At 38.9% G+C, this 7360-nt stretch overlaps 1 long non-coding RNA gene across 1 annotated transcript in view; it reads right to left on the reverse strand.

Moving 5' to 3' along the window:
- Window positions 1-1563: 1563 nt before the first annotated feature.
- The window catches only part of LOC125487044, a 26960-nt gene continuing 21163 nt past the window's right edge, over window positions 1564-7360 (reverse strand). The window contains exon 2 of the long non-coding RNA XR_007265619.1: window positions 1564-1842. This is a non-coding gene — a long non-coding RNA (uncharacterized LOC125487044). The remainder of the gene's footprint in view (window positions 1843-7360) is intronic.

A 7360-nucleotide genomic window follows, 5' to 3' on the forward strand; every position in this document is an offset into this window, starting at 1 on the left:
TTCAGTAAATGATTCCTAGCTGCTACTTTCTCTGAAATCTTTCTTGATGTTGTTTCCTCCTGGATTGGAGAACTGCATGTAAGAATCTGTGTCTGAATTTACCTTTCTGCTGAGAGGTGCATTTATGGGATGTTACTATATTGGAACAGTCAATTCGTATAGGTACTGTATCTATTATTTGGTAAAGTTTTCCAGTAGTTAAGTTATTCTAAATTTCTCTTTCTTTTGTTTCCATTTCAACTATAGTGTTTATATAAATTGCGGTTTGCTTAACGTCGAGTAGTTTGACCAGTTGGATCACATCTGGAACATGCACCTCACATCTACCTTTAAAATAAGGAAAACTTAGGGTCTACGCTCCCTTCTTAAAATATTTTGAGAGGGTCTGGTCTGGTCCATAACAGAGAAATAAAGACGTCACATTATCTTTGAAAATAAAGATATAAATGAGATAGAGGAGCAATCAGATCTCAAGGTACAGTTCGCTAAAAGTAGCAATTCAGTTTCACAAAGGCATAAAATGGCTAATTGAAACAGAAGCAGCCAAAGTGAAACAAGCAATGTTAAATTTTTGTGGAATTATGACTATCCGATGTTTAGAGTACTGTGCACAGTTCTGATCACCATGTTCTAAAAATAATATAGAAGAAAGAAAATTCCAAAGGAAACTAGAATCAAGACGTCAAGGCATAGGCTACGTCTCTGTAAGTCAATAAGTCCAGAAGGAATTCTAGAAAAAAAACATTTTTATATAGACCGTGATGAGAATGTGAAACTTACCACCACAGGGAGTGGTTATTATGGATAGCATAAATATATGCAACGTAACAATTCTGTGATTGCAAAGCAAGAGTGGGATCAACAATTCAATTGGCCCCAACCCATTCTTAGGTCTCCAAGTGGCAAAGTTTATTTCTCATACGGGTCAAATTGCTACTGTATAAACGATTTTTATGTGATTAATAATATTTCAGTCCTCAATAATTTCTCCCAATATATTATGCTAGCTTCTAGAATTTTGCCAGCACTCTTTATCTTATTTCGTTGTTATAGGTTTTCCTCAACAACACTAAATTTTCCAATTTTATTTTCCCAATTTGACTTTTCAAATGACATGGTATTAAAGAAAGAAAAACAGTGTGTTGATTTAGCTACGTTGACTTTCCCCAAATGTCCCAAAGAGATTTACAGCCAGTGTAGTATTTTTGAAGTGTAGGTATTCATAATAATGGACAATTTACAAGATTCTATGGGTAGCAATAAGATATTAATGATCTTATTGGTTTGTGATGTGAGATGAAAGACAGAAGCAATTGTTATTTTGTAAGGGATCCTCTTGGGGTTTTTTTGATTTTAGGGAGCCTGTTTTTTGTTTTCAGGGGCACCTCTTTCATTCTCACTGCCTCATTTATTTGTTGATATAGTCAGGTTGTAATAATACCTTCTGTATTTGTGTTCATAAATGGAGTATTTGGATTCTCATAGAAGTAGAATGAGAATAATTCATCAATATCCTCAACCTTCTGTTAAAGATAAAACCACAACATGCAAGGAAAGCATTAATTTCTTAGACACCACACTATTTAATTGGTATAAGACTATAGGGCATAAGTTAGTTAGAAAAGCTATTCTTTTTAAATGATTTGTGGACTTTTACACATGTCGCTTTATAGGTACACTTTCCACAGACTGATGAGGTCATAGCTTATGTGTTTTCATCACATTGGAGTACACGGTTATATAATGGTATTATCAGCGGATGAGCAGTCCAGAGACCAGGCACATGTTCCGGGGACATTCAAATCCATGGCATGTGTTGAAATTCGAATTGAAATACCAAATCTGGAATGAAGAAAGCAAGTTTAATGGTGACCATAAAATCGTATTTGATCCACTATTGTGAATATAATGTGAAATCTGGCAAATTTTGACTCCATTTTTAATCCTGACCAATAAAAATGTTTTAACAGCTTTGAATGTGTTTTCCTAATACCTAAGCGACCTGCCTTTGGACTTTTGCAAACCACTCTCAAAATTTCAATATAATCAACAAATGAAACTATTCCTGCCTAATGAACCATTGCCCATTCCTCATCAGTTTGTATTTGAGGTGGTCTCCATTTTCTCATTAACGCTTTGTCTTTCAGGTAATAGCACCCAGGTATTATTTCTGATTCAATCTATAAGTAGGCTATTTGGTAGAATTATTTCAATTCTGAATATGTTTATAGATATTAAAGAAAATGGACTAAACATATCCATCTCAGTCTCTTTGCCTTTTCAGCTCAATTCTTGAACATTGTATCCAATAACTGAATTTCAAAATCATCTTCCTTTTTCATGGATAGCATTTCTTCCTCCCTAATTCTATGCATGCAATATCTAGTCACAATACAGTCAGGAAACAATCCAGAATGTGCCTTTTGTAGCATTTTAGTTTCCTCACTGGTTATTCCACTGCTCTTGGGGGATCCAATATTCTTGAATCCACCAGGTCAATTCCCAAAATAAAGTTAATTCCTTCTATAGTAATTCATTTCACCACACCCATAGCATCTTCTCCATTCACCAAGTCACTCTTTAACCTACCTGTGCAAAATGAAACTGGTTTGTAAACTCCATGTATACCTCCAAATAATATTTTATGATTTAAAAACTCCTCTGGAAGACAGATAGCATCATCAGCCAGGATCAGTGACTGATTTGTTTCCGTGTCTCTCAATATTTTTATTCGTTTACCTCCTTGATTTGAAAAATATGAAAATATCTCACTTTTTGAGATCAAATACCCAGAACCTGCAGTGGTCTGATTCTTCTAAATATTCAAAAAAGGATTTTCATGACAATACAGAGCCATTTCTCCCTTTGTAGCACATTTTAACGAAACCTGTTTTCGTTGTGCAACTGCTACATTTTTACTACTTACTTGCTTTCCTAATGCCCCCTTTTTCTGAAGATTCCATAAACATTCCTACATCTGCAATTGGTGTCATATTTAGCCTACAGTGTATGTCCAATCTTATTACAATTAGAACATGATCGTCTCTTTATAACACTTCTCTCTTCCAGGTCATAATATGGGATAAGATAAATTTACACTTAGAGAAAAATAAGTAAATACTAGACAGTCAACACAGCTTTGTCAAGGGCAAGTCATGTCTGATGAGGTGACACAGGCAGTGGATGAGGCTAGTGCTGTGGAAAGTACTTTAAATGGTGCTACATAGAAATGTTTGGGATTAATGGGTCCTTGGCAGTATGGATTCGATATTGGCCAAAAGATAGGAAACAGGTGGTAGGTATCAAGCGGCATTTCTCAGACAGGAGAACAGCTGAAAGTGATGTTCCTCAGAGATCGATGTTGGGACCCTTGCTTTTCCTGATTTGTATAAATGATTTGGAGATGGGTATTGAGGGCAAAGACTCAAACTTTGCAGATGATACTAAGTTAGGGAGTGTAATGAATTGTGGAGATGATGCTGAGTGACTTCAGAGAGACATTGACAAGTTGACCAAATGGGCAGACACCTGGCATATGAATTTAAATACAAGGAAATGTGACATAATGCATTTTGGTAGAAAAATACCTTGGAGTACAAGTACATAATTCTCTGACGGTAGGCAGGCAAGTTGGAACAGTTGTTAAGAAGGATCATAGGATCCTTGGATTTATAAATTGGGGCATGGAGTATAAAAGCAAAGAAGTGATGCTACATCTCTAGAATTGGTGAGACTGCATTTGGAATATTGTGGTCAGTTTTGGGTGCCATATTTAAGGAAGGATGCTAAAGCCTTGGAGAAAGCACAAAGGAGATTCACTAGAAAGATACAAGGAATGAGGGATTTTAGATACAAGGAAGGATTCGAGAATTTGAACTGTTTCTCCTTGGATCAGAAGATTAAAGGTGATCTTACTGAAATATTCAACATTGTGACAATATTGACAGGAACAAGAAGGATATTCTGTTTCCACTATTTAGTACTAACTAGGGGTCATAATTTCACGGTTGTCAGCACAAGAGCTAGGAGTGAGATGAGCAGAAGCTTCATCACTCAGAGAGTTGTTAGAATTTGGAATGCACTGTCTGGAAGAGCGGTGGAGGCAGGTTCCATAGGAGGTTGCAAAAGAAACCTGGATATATATTTGAAAGTGATTAACTACGGAGATAGGGCTGGAGAATGGGACTAGCTGAGACCTGATACAGACATAATGGGCCAAATGGTCTCCTACTCTACTGTAAAATTCTATGATTCAATCATTTTCTATTGCGTGGGTAATCTAAACCACTGATCCCTCAGTAGTTCTTTCTCCCTTGCAAATTCCACAAATACCTGAATACATTTCTTTCTTGTAATCCTAAATTTTAATTGATAATGCACCCTCATGAGCTTTGAGTATTGCCTCTTTGACAGTGTCATTCACTGTAGATTATTATTTGGATAAACTGATGTATCTGTGAAAATGTTCTGTGACATTAAGGTCTGTTCCTCTTGTGGCCAGTTCATCTGTCTAGCTACTTTCTCAATTGAGGTAAAATATTTTTCAAATTCATCCTCATTAAATTTAGGCATGCAGCATAGATTCTTAGTTAAATCAAATCCCTCATTGCAATCAAAATCATCCTCAAAGCTAGTACCTCCGTTTTTCTTCATTCTAAGCTTTCCTTCAGCGAACACACATTCTCTAAGTTCTCTACCTCTTTGGATTTCAAGTTTTTTTTTTAAATCTATCATTTTCTCTGTTATCCTTGTTTCTTTAAACTCATGTCTTTTCATTTCGAACTGCATCTTCGCTTATACCAGCTGTGACATCCCAATTTTAGTTTACCTTTCTTCCAGTTCTAAATAGAAACAGAAAATAGGAGCAGGAATAGGCCTGTTGAGCCTGCTTTGCCATTCACTATGATCGTGGCTGATCAATCTCTCCAAACCAATTGATCCCTTTACCCCAAAGAAATGTATCTAACTTCTTCTTTGAAAGGATTTAATGTTTTCACCTCAACCATTTTCTGATGTAGAGAATTCCACAGGCTCACCACTCCCTTCAGTGAAGAGATTTTTCCTCATCTCAGTCTTGTATGGCTTATCCTGAATCCATAGACTGTGACCCCTGGTTCTGGACCCTGTATAGTCCTAATGGAATTTTATAGATTTCTATAAGAAATCAGGTGGCATGGTGGCTCAGTGGTTAGCACTCCTGCCTCACAGTGCCAGGTACCTGGGTTCGATTCCATCCTCAGGTGATTGTCTGTGTGGAGTTTGCACATTCTCCCCGTGTCTGTGTGGGTTTCCTCCGGGTGCTCCGGTTTCCTCCCACAGTCCAAAGATGTGCAGGCTAGGTGGGTGGGCTATGCTAAATTGCCTGGAGTGTTCAGGGGCATATAGATTAGGGGGATGGGGCTGGGTGGGATGCTCTGAGGGTCAGTGTGGACTTGTTGGGCCAAAGGGCCTGTTTCCATTCTATGAAGATCACCCCTCATTCTTCTGAACTGCAGCAAAAATAGTCCTAACCAATCCTGCCATCCCAGGAATCAGCCTGGTTGGATAATATGTTTGAATAAATGCTGGATAATCACTCGAAGCATCTCACCCTTATTAGCTCCTCCGTTCAAGTTATCCGCTCACTCTCTGTTTAACTTTTATCAAAGATTTTGAACAATTCCTAGTTATGTTTTCCACTTCCAGAAAATACTTAGTAATATTCAGAACTATCTTCAAATTGTTTGAAGAAACATCACCACAACTGTTACTTTAACTGAAAGACCACGATCCTCAAATCCATTGAACTCAAAAATCTTACAAATAGCCCCAAATTGTTATGATACCAAAAGTCAGGTCACAAATAGAAATTTGGATTAATTATTATATTTTGTGTTTGTTTGGTTTTTAACAAAGAGGTCCAATTTTGCTGCAAAATAGGATTTAACAATAAAGCAAAAGTGCATTATGCAAGATAAAGATGAAATAGAGTATTCCCGAGTATTTACATAAAACATAAATTCAAAGATCCCAAGCTACTTTCTTACTTATTTTAGACTGTGTTCTAGCTGGCATAGAGCCATAGAAATGTACAGCATGGAAACAGACCCTTCGGTCCGACTTGTCCATGCCGACCAGATAGCCTAGATAAATCTAGTCCCATTGTTTAATAATTTCAGACTTGATTTCACACCAATTTTAGGCTATCCCTAGTATTAGATCCCCAACAATAGAAATAGTCTTCTTCCATCTATCACTTGCAATTTTTTGAAAACTTTGATCTAATTACCCCTAACCTAAATTCCATGGGATACAACACTAATTTATTTAATCGATTTTGATAACTTAGCCTTTGGAGACCTAAGAAAGTGCTAGTAAACCTAGACAACAAGGTGCAGGGCTGGATGAACACAGCAGGCCAAGCAGCATCATAGGAGCAGAGAGGCTGACGTTTCGGGCCTAGACCCCACAGCCGACGCCGACGTCGCTCCGCCCACTGCCTCCACAGCCAGCAGCTCCAGAGGAGACAGCAGCACCCAGCCCTGCCGAGTCTTCACCATCCCCCCAGACCTCCCCCTTACGGAGGACGAACGGTCAGTCCTCAGTAAAGGGCTCACCTTTGTCCCCCTCCACCCACAGATCAACGAATACTGCTCACGCTTGGACATAGAGCAGTTTTTCCGCCGCCTCCGCCTCCACGCTTACTTCTTCAACCGTGAACCGAACCCTCCCTCTACTGACCCATTCTCCCGCCTCCAACACACCCCCTCCTCCTGGACTCCACCCCAAGGCCTCCTACCCTCCCTCGACCTCTTCATCTCCAACTGAAAGGCTTTTCTGATGAAGGGTCTAGGCCCGAAACGTCAGCCTCTCTGCTCCTATGATGCTGCTTGGCCTGCTGTGTTCATCCAGCCCTGCACCTTGTTATCTCGGATTCACCAGCATCTGCAGTTCCTACTATCTCTGCTAGTAAACCTATTCTGCTTCCAAGCCTAATATATCCTTCCTAAGGCTGGGTGCCTTGAATTATTCCCAAGTGCTCCACGTCTGCTCTAACCAGGGTTTTGTATTGCTGTAGCTTAACTGCTAAGTCCTTGTCTTCTCGTCTGTCAGATAAAACCCCAGCATTCAGTTAGTCTTTTCGATTATTTAAATCGTGTGCAAATTTCTTTGAGTTCCAGTGTTTCTAATTGTTCACCAGGGATTTTTTTTTTTTTGCATTTTTTTCTCGGTCTTAGATATCTGATTTACCTATGCTGAAATCCATTTGCCGGTTTTTCCAACTCCCCCTCCCATTCCCATTCCTCAGACGACATGTCCATCCTGGGCATCCAGCAGTGCCACAACGATGCCACCCGAAGGTTGCAGGAACAGCAACTCA

Source organism: Rhincodon typus, chromosome 35 (genome assembly GCF_021869965.1).
Source record: "Rhincodon typus isolate 14 chromosome 35, sRhiTyp1.1, whole genome shotgun sequence".
In the NCBI taxonomy this organism is placed as follows: Eukaryota; Metazoa; Chordata; class Chondrichthyes; order Orectolobiformes; family Rhincodontidae; genus Rhincodon; species Rhincodon typus.